The sequence below is a fragment of the Dendrobates tinctorius genome, unplaced genomic scaffold (genome assembly GCF_039654945.1).
Source record: "Dendrobates tinctorius isolate UK_male_01 unplaced genomic scaffold, ASM3965494v1 ptg000119l, whole genome shotgun sequence".
Lineage (NCBI taxonomy): Eukaryota > Metazoa > Chordata > Amphibia > Anura > Dendrobatidae > Dendrobates > Dendrobates tinctorius.
Genome location: NW_027361787.1, coordinates 2,643,466 through 2,670,741, shown reverse-complemented (window position 1 = coordinate 2,670,741; position 27,276 = coordinate 2,643,466). Strand labels below are relative to the sequence as shown.

The 27,276-nt window shown below is 45.1% G+C and overlaps 1 protein-coding gene and 1 pseudogene across 1 annotated transcript in view; one reads left to right on the top strand and one right to left on the bottom strand.

Annotated features, from left to right (window-relative positions):
• LOC141101514 (uncharacterized) overlaps positions 1–1,163 on the top strand; it is a 50,207-nt pseudogene extending 49,044 nt beyond the window's left edge.
• The window catches only part of LOC141101553 (oocyte zinc finger protein XlCOF29-like), a 221,784-nt gene that overhangs the window by 98,744 nt on the left and 95,764 nt on the right, over positions 1–27,276 (bottom strand). The gene's annotated exons all lie outside the window — the stretch shown is intronic.

The following is a 27,276-nucleotide window of genomic DNA, read 5'->3' as shown; positions in this document are numbered from 1 at the left end:
ACTCAAGGATATTTTATTAGAAAATAATTGTTTTTATCTTAGCAGATGACTGTACCAGGAGATCAGAGGGACAGCTGACATCTTCAATTTTTAAATCTGATGATCTTGAGATCCTACAAGATACAACTGAAGTGATTGCTGTTACTCCAGATATATCATCCATTCACAGCAAAGATCTGTCATCTGATCCTATGAAACAGGTCCCATCTTCTGATTCATTACCGACTACTAAGGAAAATCAAAGTCACAAAAGAGGCATTAAAAAACAAACTGCTCCTAAAACAAAGAAGTCATTTTCATGTTCAGAATGTGGGAAATGTTTTACATGGAAATCACATTTTGTTAGGCACCAAAGAACTCACACAGGGGAGAAGCCTTTTTCATGTTCAGAATGTGGGAAATGTTTTAACCATAAAGGGCATCTTGTTATACACCAAAGAACTCACACAGGAGAGAAGCCTTTTTTATGTTCAGAATGTGGGAAATGTTTTAGCCAAAAACTGCTTCTTGTTAGACACCAGAGAATTCACACAGGGAAGAAGCCTTTTTCATGTTCAGAATGTGGGAAATGTTTTAACCAGAAATCACATTTGGTTAAGCACCAGAGAACTCACACAGGGGAGAAGCCTTTTTCATGTTCAGAATGTGGGAAATGTTTTAAACATAAAGGGAATCTTGAGCATCACCAAAGAACCCACACAGGGGAGAAGCCTTTTTCATGTTCAGAATGTGGGAAATGTTTCAACTATAAAAGGGATCTTGAGCAACACCAAAGAACTCACATAGGGGAGAAGCCTTTTTCATGTTCAGAATGTGGGAAATGTTTTACCCATAAATGGAATCTTGTTACTCATCAAAGAATTCACACAGGGGAGAAGCCTTTTTTATGTTCAGTATGTGGGAAATGTTTTAGCCGGAAAGTGCTTCTTGTTACACACCAGAGAATTCACACAGGGAAGAAGCCTTTTTCATGTTCAGAATGTGGGAAATGTTTTAACCAGAAATCACATTTGGTTAAGCACCAGAGAACTCACACAGGGGAGAAGCCTTTTTCATGTTCAGAATGTGGGAAATATTTTAACCAGAAAGCGCTTCTTGTTAGACATCAGAGCAGTCACATAGAGGAGAAGCCTTTTTCATTTTCTTAATGTGGAAAATATTTTACTTGGAAATCAACTGTTAATAAACATCAGAGATGTCACATAGGGGAGAAGCCTTTTTTATGTTCATAATGTTGGAATAGTTTTAACCAAAATTGAATCTTCTTAAATGGGTTGTCTCTTGTCATTCCTCATGTTTGCTGACAAAAGGATAAAACTAAACTTTATTCCAAATGTAAAACTACACCCATAATTCACCCCTGAAAGTTAATCAGTAGGTGACTAAGAGAAAAAATATGTACCCCACAGTTCAGTGTATAGGGTGAGGTGACGTATACACACTCACTCTCCAAGCCTCTCATCTCTGAGGGTTTCATCGTCCTCACCAAAGACGACTCATCAGGAGACTATTTAATATTGACCTATATTCAAGTGAGACTAGACAAAAAAAACCCCTAAAATCATGCATCATGTTATCTGAAACAGTCAGACAACTAGCCCCATATTGGCAGATCCCAGACCTCAGACTATATACTGTGTAAGTTTATAAGCCCCTCCAATGTCAGGAATTGATAGTATGTGATAATACAGTATAATTCTTGTGTTTTCTCCTATAGGGACTGCCCTAGTTTGGTAATGTAACTGCTGATAATTAGTAGTGCAGACAAATTGTCCTAGACTAAACTCAGTCTTCAGACGGCCCAATATGTACCACTCAGGGAAAACTTACCTGCTCCAAAGATCATTAGCAGCTTCTAACTAATGGCCATGCTGCGGTCTGTCAGGGAATGACTGCAATATCGTTATAGAGACTAGGGATATGTGCAGTCATAATGTCTGGGAGATCTGTGCCATTATTTAGTATGAATATGGAAATTATCTCTGAAAGGTAAGTGTTCCCTGAGTGGTATATACGGGATTGTCACATACTATCTATTCCTGACACTGGAGAGGCTTATAAACTTACAGTATATAGTTTGGGGTACTGCGGTCGGCCAATATGGGGCTAGTTTTCTGACTGTTTCGGATAACATGATACATGATTTCAGGGTTTTCTTCGTCTAGTCCCGCGTGAACATAGTTCAATATTAAATAGTCTCCTGATGAATGAATGAATCCAGTGAATATTCATGCCAGCAGGAAGCCGGTGGCTGACACTGCGCGCTACTGAAGAGGAATGAATGCTCACTGCTCTCTGTGTGCACAGTCCCGGTGAGTACTCCGGTAGCTGTGCTCTGCTTGAGAACAACGCATGACGTCCCTGCCATGTGCTGTATACAAGCATAAAGCAGTTGCTGGCATTGGAGCAGACGCTGTGAGGGAGCGCAAGGATAGGTAAGTGTAATGGGTTTTTTTTAATGTCTTCTGATGGGGCCATGCATACCCGGATGGGGGTGGTGGCCAATTATAAGGATTGGCCATACATACCAGGACCGCAATGGGGGCCAATCATACCAGAATAGGGATGGGGCCCTGCAAATCAGGATAGGGATGGGGCTATGCATAATAGTATAGGGATGAGGGCGATAATTACTGTCAGGATAGGGATGAGGAGGCATGCATAACAGGATGGGAATGAGGAGCCATGCATATCAGGGTAGGGATGAGGGGGCCATGCATACCAGGATAGGGATGAGGGGGTCATGCATACCAGCGTAGGGATGAGGGGGCCATGCATGCCAGGATAGGGAAGAGGGGGTCATGCATACCAGGGTAGAGATGAGGGGGCCAGGCATACCAGGGTAGGGATGAGGGGGCCAGGCATACCAGGGTAGGGATGAGGGGGCCATGCATACCAGGATAGAGATGAGGGGGCCATGCATACCAGGATAGAGATGAGGGGGCCATGCATACCAGGATAGAGATGAGGGGGCCATGCATACCAGGATAGGGATGAGGGATCCATGCATACCAGGATAGGGATGAGAGGGCCATGCATACCAGGATAGGGATGAGGGGGCCATGCATACCAGTATAGGGATGAGAGGGCCATGCATACAGTACCAGGATTGGAATGAGAGGGCCATGCATACCAGGATAGGGATGAGGGGGCATGCATACCAAGGTAGGGATGAGGGGGACATGCATACCACGGTAGGGTTGAGAGATCCATGCATGCCAGGATAGGGATGAGGGATCCATGCATGCCAGGATAGGGATGAGGGGGCATGCATGCCAGGGTAGGGATGAGAGATCCATGCATGCCAGGATAGGGATGAGGGATCCATGCATACCAGGGTAGGGATGAGGGGGCCATGCATACCAGGGTAGGGATGAGGGGGCCATGCATACCAGGGTAGGGATGAGGGGGCCATGCATACCAGGATAGGGATGAGGGGGCCATGCATACCAGGGTAGGGATGAGGGGGCCATGCATGCCAGGGTAGGGATGAGGGGGCCATGCATGCCAGGGTAGGGATGAGGGGGCCATGCATACCAGGGTAGGGATGAGGGGGCCATGCATACCAGGGTAGGGATGAGGGGGCCATGCATACCAGGGTAGGGATGAGGGGGCCATGCATGCCAGGATAGGGAAGAGGGGGTCATGCATACCAGGGTAGAGATGAGGGGGCCAGGCATACCAGGGTAGGGATGAGGGGGCCAGGCATACCAGGGTAGGGATGAGGGGGCCATGCATACCAGGATAGAGATGAGGGGGCCATGCATACCAGGATAGAGATGAGGGGGCCATGCATACCAGGATAGAGATGAGGGGGCCATGCATACCAGGATAGGGATGAGGGATCCATGCATACCAGGATAGGGATGAGAGGGCCATGCATACCAGGATAGGGATGAGGGGGCCATGCATACCAGGATAGGGATGAGAGGGCCATGCATACAGTACCAGGATTGGAATGAGAGGGCCATGCATACCAGGATAGGGATGAGGGGGCATGCATACCAAGGTAGGGATGAGGGGGACATGCATACCACGGTAGGGTTGAGAGATCCATGCATGCCAGGATAGGGATGAGGGATCCATGCATGCCAGGATAGGGATGAGGGGGCATGCATGCCAGGGTAGGGATGAGAGATCCATGCATGCCAGGATAGGGATGAGGGATCCATGCATACCAGGGTAGGGATGAGGGGGCCATGCATACCAGGGTAGGGATGAGGGGGCCATGCATACCAGGGTAGGGATGAGGGGGCCATGCATACCAGGATAGGGATGAGGGGGCCATGCATACCAGATACCAGGGTAGGGATGAGGGGGCCATGCATGCCAGGGTAGGGATGAGGGGGCCATGCATGCCAGGGTAGGGATGAGGGGGCCATGCATACCAGGGTAGGGATGAGGGGGCCATGCATACCAGGGTAGGGATGAGGGGGCCATGCATACCAGGGTAGGGATGAGGGGGCCATGCATACCAGGATATGGGATATTGAGTACAGAATTTACTACATTTTTTGCTTCAATTTTTTTCCTAATTTCCTCCTCTAAAACCTAGGTGCGTCCTATAGTCCCAAAAATACGGTATATATATATATCTTTTTTTATCAGTGAGCTCAGTCCTCATGTTTGGCCTCATTAAAATAAAAACACTCATACTCCGCTGGCGTGCCGGCTCCACTTCAGTGATGTCGATACTCACTGTCCCGGGGCTTATGTGAGGTTGTTACATCACACGAGCCCGGCACCCAATCAGCGGCAGTATTCTGACTCTTCCTGCTGGCTGTGAATCCCAAGGGTTCTAACTATCAGCTTCTTAGATAATTGTATAACTCGTACTCACACCACCAGGCGTTTTCAGGTAGTTTTAACTCCATCGGCAATGCAACTGTAGAAAGACCAAGAATACCTCTTTGTGGCGTTTTGACTTTTTTTTCTCATTACGCCGTTTAGCAATCAGGTTAATTTTTTTATTAAATTGATAGATCAAGAAATTCTGAACGCGGTGATACCAAATATGTATGTGCTTTTTTTTTATTGTTTTATTTTGAGTGGGGCGAAAGGGGGGTAATTTGAACTTTTATATTTTTTTTATTATTTTTAAAAACATTTTTTACTTTTGGCATTGTGAAAACATACAGCATTGTATCTTAATTAACCAGACGACTATTTTTAACAAACGAAGAATAATAGAATGTTATCTGTATGTTGGCTTTAAATTTAAGTATTGATTTCTGGTTGGTCAAGAAAACAGACTTTTGTTTGTGTAAGCCGGTAATATTGACTTTTATTGTGTTCTTATCCTTGATCACTAGTGATGTTTGCTGATATGCTAATTATACATTGTGTTATGGAGCCAGTTTGATGACTTCTAAAGCAGAGAGGGAAAAACTAAGTAATGCTATAATAATCTCATCTCCATTCTTACCCTTTATGTAAATACTGAATGAGGGACACTTGTTAAGTCTAAAAATAGGTTACATGCCTCTGTATAAAGATACAGAGAGAGAGACAGCCAGACAGATTCTGCCAAGACATCTATACATCTCAAAAGGACCAGAGACAGGACAGCAGCCTTTTTAGATCATGGCTCCATTACGAGGGACACGGATCTATGATTCTATAGGAAACAACCTAGGGGTTTTCAGCCTCGGCTGGAAGAATACAGATCTGCTCCATTGACCATTGCTAAAACATAGATACGTTTGGAGAAGTCAGGTTGTGATCCTCGGTTCAGCTGGCCTTGTATGGACTGTCGTCTTCTTACGCTTATCATTACCCCCTCTGTGTGCATGCCATAGGTGCGGTAGTGACTCTGGAAGATCTGTAGTCACAGCTGCTATTATCCCGGCGAGTCAGTGGAAGGGTGAGACTCTGTAATGTGCCCCATCTTGGGTACTGTGCTGGGACTGTTCTATGTGTTATCTGCCTGTTTTGTGGCTCAGTAAAGCATTGCCACACTGTTTTACCTTCACCCTGTGTTGCCTGAGTAGCATTTTGCCCATGTTAAAAGGAGAATGGGAGTTTGGCCGGACGATCCCTGGTCCATGCGTTTTCGGCTAGCGGGCAGCGCTCATAGAAATAGACTTCTGCTGGAGACCTCTGGTTGTCATGCCAACCCATCAGTGATCCACATTCATGTGACGGAGTCACTGAAGGGCGGGATTTCCGGCGCGCTTGCTGGCATGTGCCAGAAAAGATGTGGGCTCAGCGCTGGAGCAGACATCAAAGGGAGGGAGTCTGACATCGGCATACATTTACACCTGATGTTGGAAAGGGGTTAAAGGGGATTGTTTTTACAGAGACAGAAGTGGTAATCAATCATGTATACATACAAATAATTACAGAAATACACAGCTTCTAATGTTAAATAGTATAGAGTTACAACAAGAAAATATAATTTGTGTAAATCATGTGTAGATATAAAAATTCAGGCAAATGTCAAATGTAGCGCCATCTAGTGGCCATGTGCAAAAGTGCCATCATAGAGTAACATGTATCCTAAGAGAGTGTCACTATCGAGGTGGAAATGAGATGAAAGGGAAGGTGCCGTGATTTTTGATAATTTATTGTAAAAATGAAAATGATCTAAAAAGATGTTTTCACCTAAGCTTGACTCTGTTATGTTTATGTTTTGTTTTTTTCTGTTTTAGTGCAGCCACTGGGCGCTGCCATTTTACCTTGCAGGTCTGTAATGGCTGCTGAACGACACTTTCCATCCTCAAATACGGCAGTCCCTGGGCATAGCAGACATCAGTCGGACACCAACCCTATCTCTAACATTGCAGCCGCATCAGCTGTGACCTGGGTACGCCTCTGTGGGCTGCTCAATTCACAGCTGTATGTGGGGCCAGACGCCATTTTATTAGAGACCAGCGCTATCCGCTAAGCTCCATTTACACTCTATCACAAGCCCTATTATGCCGGATGCTGTACTGTTCACTTCCAGCATAATAGGTCTTGGATGGTCACGTTGCGCTTACCGGAAGAGCTGCAGGAGATCAGGACAGGATACCAGAGGAGCTCCTGGAATGCTGACGAGCTGCTGCCTGCTGTAGACCCGACGAGCTGCTGCCTGCTGTAGACCCGACGAGCTGCTGCCTGCTGTAGACCCAACGAGCTGCTGCCTGCTGTAGACCCGACAAGCTGCTGCCTGCTGTAGACCGGACAAGCTGCTGCCTGCTGTAGACCCGACGAACTGCTGCCTGCTGTAGACCCAACGAGCTGCTGCCTGCTGTAGACCCGACAAGCTGCTGCCTGCTGTAGACCCGACAAGCTGCTGCCTGCTGTAGACCCATCAAGCTGCTGCCTGCTGTAGACCCAACAAACTGCTGCCTGCTGTAGACCCGACTGCCTGCTGTAGACCCGACGACCTGCTGCCTGCAGTAGACCCAACAAGCTGCTGCCTGCTGTAGACTTGACAAGCTGCTGCCTGCTGTAGACCCGATGAACTGCTGCCTGCTGTAGACCCGATGACCTGCTGCCTGCTGTAGACCCGACGAGCTGCTGCCTGCTGTAGACCTGACGAGCTGCAGCCTGCTGTAGACCCGACGAGCTGCTGCCTGCTGTAGACCCGACGAGCTGCTGCCTGCTGTAGACCCGACAAGCTGCTGCATGCTGTAGACCCGACGAACTGCTGCCTGCTGTAGACCCAACGAGCTGCTGCCTGCTGTAGACCCGACAAGCTGCTGCCTGCTGTAGACCCGACGACCTGCTGCCTGCTGTAGACCCGACAAGCTGCTGCCTGCTGTAGACCCATCAAGCTGCTGCCTGCTGTAGACCCGACAAACTGCTGCCTGCTGTAGACCCGACTGCCTGCTGTAGACCCGACAAGCTGCTGCATGCTGTAGACCCGACGAACTGCTGCCTGCTGTAGACCCAACGAGCTGCTGCCTGCTGTAGACCCGACAAGCTGCTGCCTGCTGTAGACCCGACGACCTGCTGCCTGCTGTAGACCCGACGAACTGCTGCCTGCTGTAGACCCAACGAGCTGCTGCCTGCTGTAGACCCGACAAGCTGCTGCCTGCTGTAGACCCGACTGCCTGCTGTAGACCCGACAAGCTGCTGCATGCTGTAGACCCGACGAACTGCTGCCTGCTGTAGACCCAACGAGCTGCTGCCTGCTGTAGACCCGACGAGCTGCTGCCTGCTGTAGACCCGACAAGCTGCTGCATGCTGTAGACCCGACGAACTGCTGCCTGCTGTAGACCCAACGAGCTGCTGCCTGCTGTAGACCCGACAAGCTGCTGCCTGCTGTAGACCCGACGACCTGCTGCCTGCTGTAGACCCGACAAGCTGCTGCCTGCTGTAGACCCATCAAGCTGCTGCCTGCTGTAGACCCGACAAACTGCTGCCTGCTGTAGACCCGACTGCCTGCTGTAGACCCGACGACCTGCTGCCTGCAGTAGACCCGACAAGCTGCTGCCTGCTGTAGACCTGACAAGCTGCTGCCTGCTGTAGACCCGATGAACTGCTGCCTGCTGTAGACCCGATGACCTGCTGCCTGCTGTAGACCCGACGAGCTGCTGCCTGCTGTAGACCCGACGAGTTGCTGCCTGCTGTAGACCCGACGAGCGGCTGCCTGCTGTAGTCCCGACGAGCTGCTGCCTACTGAAGACCCGACGAGCTGCTGGAGACAAGATGACCTGCTGTCTGCTGCAGACCCGATGACCTGCTGCCTGCTGTAGACCTGACAAGCTGCTGCCTGCTGTAGACCCGACGAGCTGCTGCCTGCTGTAGACCTGACGAGCTGCTGCCTACTGAAGACCCGACGAGCTGCTGGAGACAAGATGACCTGCTGTATACCAGGTGTGCTGCAGCAACGACAGGATTGGGGTGGTGACATCATCCATTGGTAACTATCAGGGCTGCAAAGGTGAAGGGTCAGGAAAACTGCTTTTTGCACAGAGACAAAAATATGAGAGGTGGTTGATGGCATATGTCAGGGGGGAAGTAGCATATGGAGGTTGTGCATGACATACAGGGGTGAGGTGGCATATGGAGGTTGTGCGTGGCATATACAGGAATAAGCTGGCATATGGAGGGTGTGCGTGGCATATACAGGGGTGAGCTGACATATGGACATTGTGCGTGGCATATACAGGGGTGAGCCGGCATATGGAGGTTGTGCGTGGCATATACAGTGGTGAGCTGGCATTTGGAGGTTGTGGGTGGCATATACAGTGGTGAGCTGGCATATGGAGGTTGTGCGGGGCATATACAGGGGGAGCTGGCATATGGAGGTTGTGCGGGGCATATACAGGGGGAGCTGGCATATGGAGGTTGTGTGTGGCATATACAGGGGTGAGCTGGCATATGGAGGTTGTGTGTGGCATATACAGGGGGAGCTGGCATATGGAGGTTGTGTGTGGCATATACAGGGGGAGCTGGCATATGGAGGTTGTGCGTGGCATATACAGGGGGAGCTGGAATATGGAGGTTGTGTCTGGCATATACAGGGGAGCTGGCATATGGAAGTTGTGTGTGGCATATACAGGGGTGAGCTGGCATATGGAGTTTGTGCATGGCATATACAGGGGTGAGCTGGGATATGGTGGTTGTGTGTGGTATATACAGGGGGGAGCTGGGATATGGTGGTTGTGTGTGGCATATACAGGGGGGAGTTGGCTTATGGAGTTTGTGCATGGCATATACAGGGGTGAGCTGGGATATGGTGGTTGTGTGTGGCATATACAGGGGGAGCTGGCATATGAAGGTTATGCGTGGCATATACAGGGGTGATCTGGCAAGTTGGAGGTTTTGTGTGGCATATACAGGGGTGAGCTGGCATATGGAGTTTGTGCAGGGCATGTACAGGGGTGATCTGGCATATGGAGGTTGTGTGTGGCATTTACAGGGGTGAGCTGGCATATGGAGTTTGTGCATGGCATATATAGGGGTGATCTGGCATATGGAGGTTTTGTGTGGCATATACAGGGGTGAGCTGGCATATGGAGGTTGTGTGTGGCATTTACAGGGGTTAGCTGGCATATGGAGGTTGTACGTGGCATATACAGGGGTGAGCTGGCATATGAAGGTTGTGCGTGGCATATACAGGGGGGGAGCTGGCATATGGAGGTTGTGTGTGGCATATACTCCTCACACAATGTGCCCATACAATACCCAACACGTGCACAGTAGGATGACTCTACAGTGTCCCTAACGCAGTATGATGCTGCAACCGTGTCCACACCACAGTATCATGCCCCCACAACCACTAACGCAGTATGATGCAGCAACCATTTCCACAACATAGTATCTTGCCCCCACAACTACTAATGCAGTATGATGCTGCAACCGTGTCCACAACATAGTATCATGCCCCCACTAACACAGTATGATGCAGCAACAATGTCCACAACATAGTATAATGCCCCCACAACCATTAGCGCAGTATGATGCAGCAACTGTGCCCACAACATAGTATCATGCCCCCACAACCATTAGCGCAGTATGATGCAGCAACAATGTCCACAACATATTATCATGCCCCCACAACCATTAGCGCAGTATGATGCAGCAACAATGTCCACAACATAGTATCATGCCCCCACAACCATTAGCACAGTATGATGCAGCAACCATGTCCACACCATATTATGATGCCCCCAGAACCATTAGCGCAGTATGATGCAGCAACCGTGTCCACAACATAGTATCATGCCCCCACAACCATTAGCGCAGTATGATGCAGCAACCGTGTCCACAACATAGTATCATGCCCCCACAACCACTAACGCAGTATGATGCTGCAACTGTGTCCACAACATAGTATCATGACCCACAACCATTAGCGCAGTATGATGCAGCAACCATGTCCACAACATAGTATCATGCCCCCACTAACACAGTATGATGCTGCAACTTTGTCCACAACATAGTATCATGCCCCCACAACCACTAACGCAGTATGATGTTGCAACCGTGTCCACAACATAGTATCATGCCTCCACAACCACTAACGCAGTATGATGCTGCAACCGTGTCCACAACATAGTATCATGCCCCCACAACCACTAACGCAGTATGATGCAGCAACCGTGTCCACAACATAGTATCATGCCCCCACAACCACTAACACAGTATGATGCTGCAACTGTGTCCACAACATAGTATCATGACCTCACAACCACTAACGCAGTATGATGCAGCAACCGTGTCCATAACATAGTATAATGACCCACAACCATTAGCGCAGTATGATGCAGCAACCGTGTCCACAACATAGTATAATGACCCACAACCATTAGCGCAGTATGATGCAGCAACCGTGTCCACAACATAGTATAATGACCCACAACCACTAATGCAGTATGATGCTGCAACCGTGTCCACAACATAGTATCATGCCCCCACAACCACTAACGCAGTATGATGCTGCAACCGTGTCCACAACATAGTATCATGCCCCCACAAGCACTAACACAGTATGATGCAGCAACCGTGTCCACAACATAGTATCATGCCCCCACAACCATTAGCGCAGTATGATGCAGCAACTGTGTCCACAACATAGTATCATGCCCCCACAACCATTAGCGCAGCATGATGCAGCAACAATGTCCACAACATAGTATTATGCCCCCACAACCATTAGCGCAGTATGATGCAGCAACCGTGTCCACACCATATTATGATGCCCCCAGAACCATTAGCGCAGTATGATGCAGCAACTGTGTCCACAACATAGTATCATGCCCCCACAACCACTAACGCAGTATGATGCTGCAACCATGTCCACAACATAGTATCATGACCCACAACCATTAGCGCAGTATGATGCTGCAACCGTGTCCACAACATAGTATCATGCCCCCACAACCACTAACGCAGTATGATGCTGCAACTGTGTCCACAACATAGTATCATGACCTCACAACCACTAACGCAGTATGATGCTGCAACCGTGTCCACAACATAGTATCATGCCCCCACAACCATTAGCGCAGTATGATGCAGCAACCGTGTCCACAACATAGTATCATGCCCCCACAACTACTAATGCAATATGATGCTGCAACCGTGTCCACAACACAGTATCATGCCCCCACAACCATTAGCGCAGTATGATGAAGCAACAATGTCCACAACATAGTATCATGCCCCCAAAACCATTAGCGCAGTATGATGCTGCAATCGTGTATACAACATAGTATCATGCCCCACAACCATTAACATAGTATGATGTGACCATTGCACACCCCATTCATTATGATACTGCAACCGCCCCCTCCAACGCAGTATGTTGTCCCCACAGTGCCCCCAACACCGTATGATGCCAACAGTCTTCCCCCACATACATTATGAGGCCCCTACACTGTAAGAATCTTCTACATTCCCCCACACAGTATGATGCCTTCACAGCCCCACAAAACAGTATGATGGCCCCCACTGTACCCCATACACAATGTGATGTCCCCCAAAGTCTCACACACCGTATGATGGTCCCAGCTGCCTCCAATATAAAGTATGATTTCCCCCACAGTTCCCTACACAGTTTGATTACCCACACAGTCCTCTCACACAAAATTGAGGCCCCCACACACAGCATAATGTCCCCATAACTATGTACACAGTATGGTGACCCCCACAATTCCCTCCACAGCACATACAGTATGATTGCTCCTACTCAGCATGCTGGCTCCATTCCAAAAGAATTCACTGACAAAATTGTTTAAAAATTGTTCTCACCCAGCCCAATTCCTCCAGTGCCCTTCACCCGTCTGTGCAGGGGTGATCTAGTCTCCTCATTGTGCCTTCTGGCTGACACTCAGATGTACAGACTGAATACAGTTCTACCATTGAATTCCACTGTATTGGCCTCGGATGCAGATACTGGTGAAATTTAGCCACCAGCACAGGGAGGGCAATGTTGCTTGACACCACCCCCCCACACTCACGGCTCCCATCATGGCTGCATGGTTTGCCGCTGTTAGCTTGAAGCGGGTGGCATACTGCTATCATTTAGACACTTTTGTCCATGAATTAGATAACTTTGTGATCGGTGGGGGTCCAACTACTGAAAGCAGGGCTCTGCAGTGAGCCATCAGAATGGAGCGGTGGCAGCACATGCGTTCCGCCGCTTCTTGTATTGTCTATAGGATTGCTAGAGAGAATCAAGTAGAGCTGTACGCATGTGACAGCCATCTAGGCAAAGAATTGAGTGATGGAGGCCACAACTGTTTCATCGTCCTGTTCTCTGGATCTATGGGGATCCAATCTGTCTGACTCCCACCAATCACAATGACCAATCCTGTGGAAAATGTGAAGCTAAAGACTTTTTATAGATGGACGGTAGTTTGCTGCGAGGTGAGGTGGATCTTCTGCATTGTCTCTAATGGGCCATCCAGTTGTTAGCGAAGGTAGAAATGACCATTCTCGACCAATAGAAACTTTACAGCATACTAGACTTCTATTGTAGAAAAATAAAAGTCTAGTTGTTATGCGTCTCCATTGACAGATGAAGCTGATTTTGCTTTTCTGTACAGGTTAAAAGAAAGTATACCAATGCGTATACATCAGACGTGATGTTACCACAGCCCTAAACCTGAACTCCAATGCAGGTTCACATTGAAGAGCAGTTTTATAGCTACACGTAGCTAGAATTTACAGGAAACATTGGAAATTTATTGAGGCTTTTGTTTCAGTTTTCGCGCATAAAAAAAAATCACTAAGTTTGTACCGTTTCGTGCAGCACTGAAAATTTGGTGCAAAGTACAATAATGCAGCCCGAAAAAAAACTGACTTCATGCTTCAATTCATCTCATTAATATTATTATTATTATTATACATTTTTAGAGCGCCATTTATTCCATGTCACTTTACACGTGAAAGGGGCAAATATGGACAAGTACAATAAACATGAGCAAAACAAGGTGCACACAAGTACAGAAGGAGAGAAGACCCTGCCCGCGAGGGCTCACAGTCTACAGGACACGGGTGAGGGTACACTAGGAGAGAGTAGAGTTGGTGGTGTGGCGGTTCAGTAGACTGAGGATCACCGCAGAGTGTAGGCTTGTCGGAAGAGGTGGGTCTTCAGGTTCTTTTTGAAGGTTTCTGTGGTAGGGGAAAGTCTGATGTGTTGAGGTAGAGAGTTCCAGGGTATGGGGGAAGCACAGGAGAAGTCTTGTATGCGGTTGTGCGTAGAAGAGATAAGAGGGGAGTAGAGAAGGAGATCTTGAGAGGATCGAAGGTTGCTTGTGGGTAAGTACCGGGAGACCATGTCACAGATGTATGGAGGAGACAGGTTGTGGATGACTTTGTATGTCATAGTTAGGGTTTTGAACTGGAGCCTCTGGACAATAGGAAGCCAGTGAAGGGATTGGCATAGAGGAGAGGCTAAGGAATAACAGGCAGATAGGTGGATTAGTCGATCAGCAGAGTGTAGGATGGATTAGAGTGGTGCAAGAGTGCTAGAGGGGAGGTCAGAGAGTAGGAGGTAGCAGTAGTCGAGGCGGGAGATGATAAGGGCATGCACTAGTGCTTTTGTGGCTTCATGGTCAAGGAATGCACGGATCCGGGAAATATTTTTGAGTTTATGTCAGCAGGAGGAGGCAAGGGCTTGGATATGTGGCTCGAAAGAGAGTGCAGAGTCGAGGATCACCCCGAGGCATTGAGCATGCGGGACTGGGGAAAGTTTATCTCATGACAAATTCCCTCTTGTAAGTCACTTTGTAAGGGCGTAATTTTATAATGCGCATATCTTATATACTGTCCTCTCCTCCGCTCCTTCTGGTAAGTTTTATATATGTCCTAGTTTAGTCTTTATCCCGTGACACCATCTCTCTCAGAATGCAGAGCAGAAGACATTAGATTAGCCCACCCAGGGACCAAGGGATGTGTCTGTCTACTGTACAGACTGTAAGCTGTTTTAGGGGCAATCAGCAGAAATGTACTACAACCAGACTTTCTGTAGTTCAGGATCATTAGACCCTTAATTACTGCCGTACAAACCTTATGGGTTCTTCTAATGAGTGCACCGGTTTTACAGGACGATGCTTCAGAAGAAGACTACAGCGCTGTGTTCTGCACTGTACAGATGCTCAGGCTGTTGCTTTCAGCCTTCAGCATTAACAATGATCGGAGTCCAAATTGGTCTAGGATCATGTAACCCCTTAGATGCTAAAATGAATGGTGACTGCTGAAAAAGTATAATAAAAAACACAGGTCCTCATAAAGCTATATTGAAAGAAAAATAAAAAAAAATTATGGATGTTGACATGCAATGACAAAAAATTGAGAAAATGGTTGGTACTTGGAGCCATATTCTTGGTATCAGAAAGCACAGATCCTACTGACAGTTGTCAGTGACGGTAACTCATACATGTCTATGAGGCAGACAGAGAAGGTGCATAATGGCAGTGTACAGTCATGGCCAAAAGTTTAGAGAATAACACAAATATTATATTTTCACATGATCTGCTGGCCTCTGGTTTTTATATGTGTTTGTCAGATGTTTTTATCACATACAGAAATATAATTGCAATCATATTATGAGTAGCAAAAGGTTATATTGACAGTTAGAATGAGTTAATGCAGCAAGTCAATATTTGCAGTGTTGACCCTTCTTCTTCAGGACCTCAGCAATTCTCCCAGGCATGCTCTCAATCAACTTCTGGATCAAATCCTGACTGATATCAGTCCATTCTTGCAAAATCAATGCTTTTATTTTGTCTGAATTTGAAAGTTTTTGTTTGTCCACCCGTCTCTTGATGATTGACCACAAGTTCTCAATGGGATTAAGATCTGGGGAGTTTCCAGGCCATGGTCCCAAAATCTCTATGTTTTGTTCCCTGAGCCATTTAGTTATCACCTTTGCTTTATGGCAAGGTGCTCCATCATGTTGAAAAAGGCATTGTTGATCGCCAAACTGCTCTTGGACAGTTGGGAGAAGTTGCTCTTGGAGGACATTCTGGTACCATTCTTTATTCATGGCTGTGTTTTTAGGCAAGACTGAGAGAGCCCATTCCCTTGGCTGACAAGCAACCCCACACATGAATGGTTTCAGGATGCTTGACAGTTGGCATGAGATAAGACTGGTGGTAGCGCTCACCTGGTCTTCTCCGAATAAGCCGTTTTCCAGATGTCCCAAACAATCGAAAAGGGGATTCATCAGAGAAAATGACTTTACCCCAGTCCTCAGCAGTCCACTCCCTGTACCTCTTGCAGAATATCAGTCTGTCCATGATGTTTTTCCTGGAGAGAAGTGGCTTCTTTGCTGCCCTCCTTGAGACCAGGCCTTGCTCCAAGAGTCTCCACCTCACAGTGCGTGCAGATGCACTCACACCTGCCTGCTGCCATTCCTGAGCAAGCTCTGCACTGCTGGTAGCCCAATCCCGCAGCTGAAACACTTTTAAGAGACGGTCCTGGCGCTTGCTGGTCTTTCTTGGGCGCCCTGGAGCCTTTTTGGCAACAAGGGAACCTCTCTCCTTGAAGTTCTTGATGATGCGATAGATTGTTGACTGAGTTGCAATCTTTCTAGCTGCGATACTCTTCCCTTTTAGGCCATTTTTGTGCAGTGCAATCATGACTGCACGTGTTTCTTTAGAGATAACCATGGTTAACAGAAGAGAAACAATGATAGAATCATAGAATCATAGAATCGTAGAGTTGGAAGGGACCTCCTGGGCCATCTGGTCCAACCCCCTGCTCAAAGCAGGATTCGCTAAATCATCCCAGTCAGATGTCTGTCCAGCCTCTGTTTGAAGACTTCCATTGAAAGAGAACTCACCACTTCTCGTGGCAGCCTGTTCCACTCATTGATCACTCTAACTGTCAAAAAGTTTTTTCTAATATCTAATCTGTGTCTCCTCCCATTCAGTTTCATCCCATTGCTTCTAGTCTTTCCTTGTGCAAATGAGAATAAAGTTGATCCTTCTACAATGTGACAGCCCTTTAGATATTTGTAGACAGCTATTAAGTCTCCTCTCAGTCTTCTCTTTTGCAAACTAAACATTCCCAAATCCTGCAACCTTTTTTCATAAGACAGGGTTTGCAGACCGGTCACCATTCTGGTCGCTCTTTTCTGAACTTGCTCCAGTTTGTTGATGTCTTTTTTAAAATGTGGTGCCCAAAACTGGACACAATATTCCAGATGAGGTCTGACCAAAGAGGAGTAGAGGGAAATAATGACTTCACGTGATCTAGACTGTATGATTCTGTTAATACATCCTAGAATTGCATTTGCCTTTTTTGCTGCTGCATCACACTGTTGACTCATATTCAGTCTGTGGTCTATTAGTATACCCAAGTCTTTTTCACATGTGCTGTCACTTAGCCTTATTCCTCCCATTCTATATATGCTTTTATCATTTTTATTGCCCAGATGTAGTACTTTGCATTTCTCCCTGTTAAAAACCATTCTGTTAGTTGCTGCCCACTTCTCCAGTTTATTTAAATCTTTTTGAATCCTCTCTCTCTTCTCTAGTATTAGCTATCCCTCCTAGCTTTGTGTCATCAGCAAATTTAATCAGTTTACCCTCAATTCCTTCATCTAAATCGTTGATAAAGATGTTGAACAATACAGGGCCCAGGACAGAGCCCTGTGGTACCCCACTTGAGACATTCTTCCAACTGGATGTGCAGCCATTTACGACCACTCTTTGGGTCCGATCACTAAGCCAGTTATGAATCCACCTAACAGTTGCCTTGTCCATTCCATACTTAGTCATTTTTTCAATAAGGATTGTATGAGAGACTTTGTCAAATGCTTTGCTGAAGTCAAGATATACTATATCTACAGCATTTCCTTGATCCACCCAATCAGTAATACCGTCATAGAAGGAAATTAAGTTAGTCTGACATGACTTATTAGTTACAAACCCATGCTGACTCTGTTTAATCACTTCATTCTTATCCAGGTATTTACATACATGTTGTTTAATAATTTGTTCAAAGATCTTTCCTGGTATAGAGGTCAGACTCACCGGCCTATAGTTGCCTGGGTCCACCTTCTTCCCCTTTTTGAAGATAGGAACAACATTTGCTCTTCTCCAGTCTTCTGGCACTTCTCCTGTTCTCCAAGAATTTTCAAAGATTATGGAGAGGGGTTCAAAATTTTCTTCTGCTATCTCCTTCAGTACTCTGGGGTGTAATTCATCTGGACCTGGAGACTTGAATTCATTTAGGTTAGCTAAGTGTTTCCTCACTATCTTTCTGTTTATAGATATCCTGGATTCTTCTATTCCCTTTATTAGGAGTTTTTAAAAAAGATTCATTAACAGCAAAATTAGCAGAAGAATGAACCAAAAAAATAACCATTATCCTATGAACAGCCCCATGTCAAATACACGCAGCATGCAGTGCTTAAAATAGAGTCCACCTCAGGAAAATGGCAACGTTGGTAATACGAAAAACCTGTGTGCAGCAAAAGATGGTAAGGTCCTGAATCACAAGAAAAGATAAAAAGAACTGACAGGGCAACTCACTTTTTTAGGACCCATAGTTGAAGAATGAAGCAACGACAGAGCTGCTTGCACGGCAGGGTAACCACGAGGTGAGTGGTGTAAGCTCGCTCGATTGTATCTCAGATCTCGGCTCACATCATAAAGCAAAAATTGACAGAGCGACGGCTCGCATCTCGCAAAATTCATAAGTCGATGCACTCGTTAGTCAAGGTATTACTATAATGTACTGCTTTTTATAAATTTTATAGAAAACAGCAACTGCTTCTGTTATTTAGCCTTAACCCAGAGGCTTGTCTAGGGGAGGGCAGAAGGGGTATCTGCCCCGGTTCAGCCGGCATGGGAACACCATTGAGCCGACTCATCCGGCGGTCCGAGGAGATTTCTTGGAGGTTGCATTATGGGCCAGGCAGACTATGAGTCGGCTGTTCTCTGAGACGGATGTCAAGCTCAGAGAAGATGAAGTGCGCCGTATCCCAGTGATCAATTGTACTTGCATTTTTCAAACGGACTGAGCACAATTGAAGTCCTGACCACCGGGATATGGCGATGTCAGCAGCGTGATCAAGTCTTGTGATCACCCTGTTGACGTCATTCGACGGCGCCTCAGAGGCGCAAACAGCATCGGTGCTAAGTGCTCCAACGGAACTGAAGAAACTGACAATTTATTGTAATGGGGTTGGGTAGATTTGAATACACAGCTTGGGGGGCAAGGAAGGGATGTATGTGTATACAATATGGGGAGAGGGAAAAGTCTGAGACAGCAAATAAACCCTAACTAAAGTCTACTAAAATATAACCTTTATTGAAAAATTATATAATAATAAGATTAAAGTGCAATTAGAAATACAATAGTTGCTGATAGTAGAGGGATAAATTTAGCCAGACCATTAGCCAACAGGATAGGTATACTGTATAAAGCAGTAGAGCCATCACTACTGGGATACAATTTCCCAGGTACTGGAATATAAGGTATTTATCTGGCCAATGGGATACAATTATCCAGATTTAGAGACAATGTATCAGTGACCATTCACTTACAGGATATAACTACACAGATTTAAGAGATAGAGGACTAAATAATAGTGTTATTAACAAGTCTCTACAGGGATATAGTTACCCAGGACAAAGCTCAACCTCTCTCTGTAGTGTTGCATATTGGTAATCGATGGTAATTGGTAATGCCAACTTGTCAGTTGTTAAGTGCGGAGACTGATCGGAATACTGACCGGCATGTTGTAGCTCGTATTTAACTACTGCCCTCTGCTGCTCACAAACACTTGCCAACATATGTAATGTGGGGTTCCAGAGTATGGTCACGTCGCACACCAGTGTGTGAACTGGCACTTGCAAGAGCTGCAGAAGCACTGCTAGATCGGCGGCAGCTGTAGCTGACTTGTGGAAATGGGCGCACACGAGGCGTTCCTTCACAAGTCGCTCAGGCAAATCGGGGTGTTATGCCTGTGTGGTAACTCACTTGGGAAAATAGGTTATACACTAAATAGCTGCAACTGACCCTGATGGTTCTTGTACAGAATAGATCTCTTGGCACCGCAGTCCCTAGTGGTGCCTACGGGGCAGAGCTAGCCTAACCACAGACTAGTGGATGGCAACTTGGACCTATCTGCCTAAAAGGCTGTCGAATTGCTTCACGTTCCTTCTAAAGAACTGGAGGGCAGAGCAGAATGTGAATTCAAGTAGTTATTCCTTCCAGATTAAATATTAGAACATCCATGGTACAATATTAAAAACATGTTCATTCTGACGCGTTTCTGGCTGAAGACCTTAGTCGTAAAATAATCTTGTACCATGAATGTACTAATTTTTAACCTGGATGGAATAAAGGTGACTTGAATTTTATATTCTTCTGTGATGCGCTTCCTTCTTTTCTTATGTATCCATCACCAGTAGTCAACAGTTACTGGATTTAGTCATAACTGACTGACGAAGCGGCGATACGCGTGGGGCCTCTTCCCACTCTCCCTTCTTGTCCCCCTCGGGACTTCTTGCCGCCCCCCATGTCAGTGTCTGGCTTTCTCATTTTGGGTGATCATACTTTTATTTCATTATAGCATTCTCAGTCAGTTATGCCCATTTTTTGACGTCATCTGTATTGTTACAACTATTTTAGGGTGACTTCTTTGCATACATGCTTTGGTATATGTGGGAGACTCTATTTTTTGACTGTTTATACCTGTGCAATGGGAAATGATGTTGATTAGTCGTATCCTGCATGTACCATCACCCATTCTGTTTATATTTGTAGTTATAGGTTCATTTATCATTATGACCGTATGACACATGTATTTTCTTTCTGCATATGCTGGGGGCTGCCATTCACCCATTACATGGGTTGTATTTAAGGCTTTTGGGCCTTTTGGGGAGTTTTGGGCTATTGGTTTGTTGTGTATTTTAAATGTTTTTAAAGTTACCATGTCCATGATGAAATAAAGGTTTTCTCACTTTTGTATATACGGAGGTGTATACCGTGTTATTTGCCTTTTCTTTTTCTCAGTGTCTTTTGGCTTCATTAGTTTATAGGCTAGGTGCTGCACTCTATTTGGGATTATTATTGACATTAGTGTACCCTTTTCTTGGTTAGCGTTGGTCTCATACTACAGTCATATATAAAAGTTTGGGCACCACTATTAATGTTAACCTTTTTTCTTTATAACAATTTTGGTTTTTGCAACAGCTATTTCAGTTTCATATATCTAATAACTGATGGACTCAATTATATTTCTGGATTCAAATGAGGTTTATTGTACTAACAGAAAATGTGCAATCTGCATTTAAACAAAATTTGACCGGTGCAAAAGTATGGGCACCTCAACATAAAAGTGACATTAATATTTCGTAGATCCTCCTTTTGCAAAAATAACAGCCTCTAGTCGCTTCCTGTAGCTATTAATGAGTTCCTGGATCCTGGATGAAGGTATTTGTGACCATTCCTGTTTACAAAACAAATCCAGTTCAGTTTGATGGTCGCCGAGCATGGACAGCCCTCTTCAAATCATCCCACAGATGTTCAATGATATTCAGGTCTGGGGACTGGGATGGCCATTCCAGAACATTGTAATTGTTCCTCTGCATGAATGCCTGAGTAGATTTGGAGCGGTGTTTTGGATCATTGTCTTGCTGAAATATCCATCCCCTGCGTAACTTCAACTTCGTCACTGATTCTTGCACATTATTGTCAAGAATCTGCTGATACTGAGTTGAATCCATGCGACCCTCAACTTTAACAAGATTCCCGGTGCCGGCATTGGCCACACAGCCCCAAAGCATGATGGAACCTCCACCAAATTTTACTGTGGGTAGCAGGTGTTTTTCTTGGAATGCTGTGTTTTTTAGCCTCCATGCATAACGCCTTTTTGTATGACCAAACAACTCAATCTTTGTTTCATCAGTCCACAGGACCTTCTTCCAAAATGTAACTGGCTTGTCCCAATGTGCTTTTGCATACCTCAGGCGACTCTGTTTGTGGCGTGCTTGCAGAAACGGCTTCTTTCGCATCACTCTCCCATACAGCTTCTCCTTGTGCAAAGTGCGCTGTATTGTTGACCGATGCACAGTGACACCATCTGCAGCAAGATGATGCTGCCGGTCTTTGGAGGTGGTCTGTGGATTGTCCTTGACTCTTCTCACCATTCTTCTTCTCTGCCTTTCTGATATTTTTCTTGGCCTGCCACTTCTGGGCTTAACAAGAACTTGTACCTGTGTTCTTCCATTTCCTTACTATGTTCCTCACAGTGGAAACTGACAGGTTAAATCTCTGAGACAACTTTTTGTATCCTTCCCCTGAAAAGCTATGTTGAATAATCTTGGTTTTCAGATCATTTGAGAGTTGTTTTGAGGCGCCCATGATGCCACTCTTCATAGGAGAATCAAATAGGAGAACTACTTGCAAGTGGCCACCTGAAATAACTTTTCTCATGATTTGATACACCTATGAAGTTCAAAGCTCAATGAGGTTACAAAACCAATTTAGTGCTTCAGGAAGTCAGTAAAAAGTAGTTAGGAATGTTCAAATCATGAAAATGATAAGGGTGCCCATACTTTTGCACCAGTCAAATTTTGTTTAAATGCAGATTGCACATTTTCTGTTAGTACAATAAACCTCATTTGAATCCAGAAATATAACTGAGTCCATCAGTTATTAGATATATGAAACTGAAATAGCTGTTGCAAAAACCAAAATTGTTATGAAGAAAAAAGGCTAACATTAATAGGGGTGCCCAAACTTTAACATATGACTGTATATACAAAGCGCTATGTGAGGACTGATATTGAATATAGAGAGGATATGTGGGGGCTCATACTATATATAGAGAGGCTAGGTGGGTTCTTACAATGTATGTGGAGGGGCTATGTAAGGGCTCATACTGTATGTAGGAAGCTAGGTGTGAGCTCTTACAGTATATAGAGGTATAAAGGGGGCTGTATATGGGTTCATATGGTATGTAGGGGGTGTCAGCATATTTAATTCTACTCAATATTAAGTTATACAATTATTATTAATATAAAGTAATAACTGTAATTAATATGTTATGGTCTCTCATATAGCCCCTTGGGAAAATAGCCCAATCCTGGTATATAGTAACATTGTCTATAGTGTCCTCCCCTATTTACTGGCCATTTTTCCTACAGTAGCATGTCCACCTCCACATCCAACCATCCATATCATCTAATCTTCTGTAATACTGGGATATATGGGTTATTATTGTTGATTTATCACTGTTCACATCAGTGGAAACTACTCCGGAATTACAATGTATGGTAATAATGACATTGTGGCATTTTTTGAAAGTTTTAAGAGGTCAAGATGGATAATTAGAGTCAATTTCATTTATATGGTAATGAATGGGTTGTATGGCCTGCTCTGGTCTCTGTAAATAACTGCTGCTCCTGCTGCTGATGTCACGGAATGTTGAGGTTTCTGGCTCCGCCCCCTTGCCTTATGACATCACACACATTGTGTATGGAGCTGCAGAGCCAACATTCCGTCTGACAGTTGCAGACGGTGGAGAGAGCGGTAAGTCGGCTCTATGTCATCTCTTGTTGTGTCCTTCATTCTCTTCTATCATCCATTTCTCATTTATTTTTTATTGATTATGGAGTCTTTATTCTATATAATACAAGCAGGTCCAAAATAATTAGTGAACCCCTCAGATTAGGAGATGTCCAAGCATTACAGCTCTTCCACCAATAGTAAAGGGAGATATATAGGGTGTGACGGGATTTATCATCAAGCCCAGAAATGACAGCGATTTACCGATTATCCATCACATGATTCTGGCTTCTGACTTTCTTGCTCATCAGCTCCATAGATTAGTTATAATTGAGAGAATCCCCTCAGCCAGAACTGGAACATGACGACTTCTCGATTTTTAGGCCATGTATTGTTAGAGAATCATCCAAATCTGGGAGATTAACGTTATATCCTGTAAAGGGAACACGTGTAACATGAAGATAACTATGTAATTGTCAGATGTTATTGAGACATATAGTAATATACAGTCCAGATCAAAAATATAAATCCAACCAATATTGGGAAATCCTTGTACAACACCGATGTATATACATATTAGCTCCATATGCAGTGAAGCTAGTCAGATCTTCCCCCACATTGGAGGATTCATATCGTTTGATCTCTAGTATATTGGGCAATGCACTTCAATGAAAGTGAGGTTCTTGGCTCCGCCCACATTAGCTCTTATTTGTCATTTCACGGAATGTTTTGGTGGTTAGTTTTGCCCCCATAAGCTACTACTTGTGATATCACCAAATGTTTTGGTTGTTGGCGTCACCTCCATTAGCTTCTACTTGTGAAGTCACTAATGTGGATAGTAGCCCTTCAGAAGACAATGGCGCTTGACTGCCTGTTAGCAGTTGAAGGGGGCACTTGCGCTGTTATAGGTGAGCAATGCTGCTCCTAGAAGATGCACATGATTCAATAATGGATAAAGTAAAGGAGCTGCAGCAAAAAGCTGGCGATATATCCAAGGAGGGATGGAATCCCTTTTTCTGGATGGGGTCTATCAGAGTTGGGTTAAATAATTTACTCTCAACTTTTCAAAAGCCCACACAGTATTGGTAGTGATAGGATTGATTGTATTGAGCTTGATAGCCTCGAAATTATTAATGTGCAGGAAATTAATTATATATTGGAGCCACTGGAAGACACAGGCGGAAAAGGGACACTGTGCATGAACAATATATGGATCCTTTGCAGCCCAATAACTCATCATAATGCCCAATTTCATCTGCTTTGGAGGTGGAAATGGGTCCCCTTACCTCTTGGCCCATGGGCAGTTGCAGAATTTGCACAAATAACATGTCCAACCCTGTCCACCCCTGAATGGAACCACAGCTACAGAGGTGACCGTCTGATAGCCTAGCTCGACTACCCACATCTCCTGAAGACCCTTTCAGCTTTTTGAGACTTGGGTGGAGGACATCATCTCTGAAAATAGGGTCCCACAGCTGCACCCCAACAGTTTGAGCAGACACTCCTAAATGAGTAAATAGCCTGAGATCAGAAGGGGGCGCATAGCCCCTCACTGTGTCACTGAGGATGATAGCATTCTCCAGGGATTACTCTGGACTGTTTCTTGTGGTGGGATGCAGGTCTGGACAGCTGTCGTCATCCTATTAGATAGATAAGAATTAATGTATGTGTGTTTATGCTTTAAAGGTAATCTGTCACCCCCCGAGACGTATATGACCTATTAATATGGGCATACAGGTAATAGAAATGTTACGCTAGACCTACCTGTATGACTCATATTAATGGTCTTGTGGATATATTATGTCTTTATGCCAAAGATCAGCTCAATAACTCATCATAATGCACAATTGTATCTGCTTTGGAGGTGGAAATGGGTCCCCTTACCTCTTGGCCCGTGTGCAATTTCACAATTTGTACCAATAACATGTCCACCCCTGAATAGTACCATAGGAAGGATGACTGCAGCTACAGAGGTGAACGTCTGATAGCCTAGCTCGACTACCCACCTCTCCTGAAGACCCTTTCAGCTTTTTGAGACTTGGGTGGAGGACATCATCTCTGAAAATAGGGTCCCACAGCTGCACCCCAACAGTTTGAGCAGACACTCCTAGATGAGTAAATAGCCTGAGATCAGAAGGGGGCGCATAGCCCCTCACTGTGTCACTGAGGATGATAGCATTCTCCAGGGATTACTCTGGACTGTTTCTTGTGGTGGGATGCAGGTCTGGACGGCTGTCGTCATCATATTATATATATTAATTCTTATCTATGTGTGTTTATGCTTTAAAGGTAATCTGTCACCCCCCGAGACGTATATGACCTATTAATATGGGCATGCAGGTAATAGAAATGTTACGCTAGACCTACCTGTATGCCTCATATTAATGGTCTTGTGGATATATTATGTCTTTATGCTAAAGATCAGCCCAATAACTCATCATAATGCACAATTTTATCTGCTTTGGAGGTGGAAATGGGTCCCCTTACCTCTTGGCCCGTGGGCAATTTCACAATTTGTAGAATCATAGAATCATAGAATCGTAGAGTTGGAAGGGACCTCCTGGGCCATCTGGTCCAACCCCCTGCTCAAAGCAGGATTCGCTAAATCATCCCAGTCAGATGTCTGTCCAGCCTCTGTTTGAAGACTTCCATTGAAGGAGAACTCACCACTTCTCGTGGCAGCCTGTTCCACTCATTGATCACTCTAACTGTCAAAAAGTTTTTTCTAATATCTAATCTGTGTCTCTTCCCATTCAGTTTCATCCCATTGCTTCTAGTCTTTCCTTGTGCAAATGAGAATAAAGTTGATCCTTCTACAATGTGACAGCCCTTTAGATATTTGTAGACAGCTATTAAGTCTCCTCTCAGTCTTCTCTTTTGCAAACTAAACATTCCCAAATCCTGCAACCTTTCCTCATAAGACAGGGTTTGCAGACCGGTCACCATTCTGGTCGCTCTTTTCTGAACTTGCTCCAGTTTGTTGATGTCTTTTTTAAAATGTGGTGCCCAAAACTGGACACAATATTCCAGATGAGGTCTGACCAAAGAGGAGTAGAGGGAAATAATGACTTCACGTGATCTAGACTGTATGCTTCTGTTAATACATCCTAGAATTGCATTTGCCTTTTTTGCTGCTGCATCACACTGTTGACTCATATTCAGTCTGTGATCTATTAGTATACCCAAGTCTTTTTCACATGTGCTGTCACTTAGCCCTATTCCTCCCATTCTATATATGCTTTTTTCATTTTTATTGCCCAGATGTAGTACTTTGCATTTCTCCCTGTTAAAAACCATTCTGTTAGTTGCTGCCCACTTCTCCAGTTTATTTAAATCTTTTTGAATCATCTCTCTCTCCTCTCTAGTATTAGCTATCCCTCCTAGCTTTGTGTCATCAGCAAATTTAATCAGTTTACCCTCAATTCCTTCATCTAAATCATTGATAAAGATGTTGAACAATACAGGGCCCAGGACAGAGCCCTGTGGTACCCCACTTGAGACATTCTTCCAACTGGATGTGCAGCCATTTACGACCACTCTTTGGGTCCGATCACTAAGCCAGTTATGAATCCACCTAACAGTTGCCTTGTCCATTCCATACTTAGTCATTTTTTCAATAAGGATTGTATGAGAGACTTTGTCAAATGCTTTGCTGAAGTCAAGATATACTATATCTACAGCATTTCCTTGATCCACCCAATCAGTGATACCGTCATAGAAGGAAATTAAGTTAGTCTGACATGACTTATCAGTTACAAACCCATGCTGACTCTGTTTAATCACTTCATTCTTATCCAGGTATTGACATACATGTTGTTTAATAATTTGTTCAAAGATCTTTCCTGGTATAGAAGTCAGACTCACCGG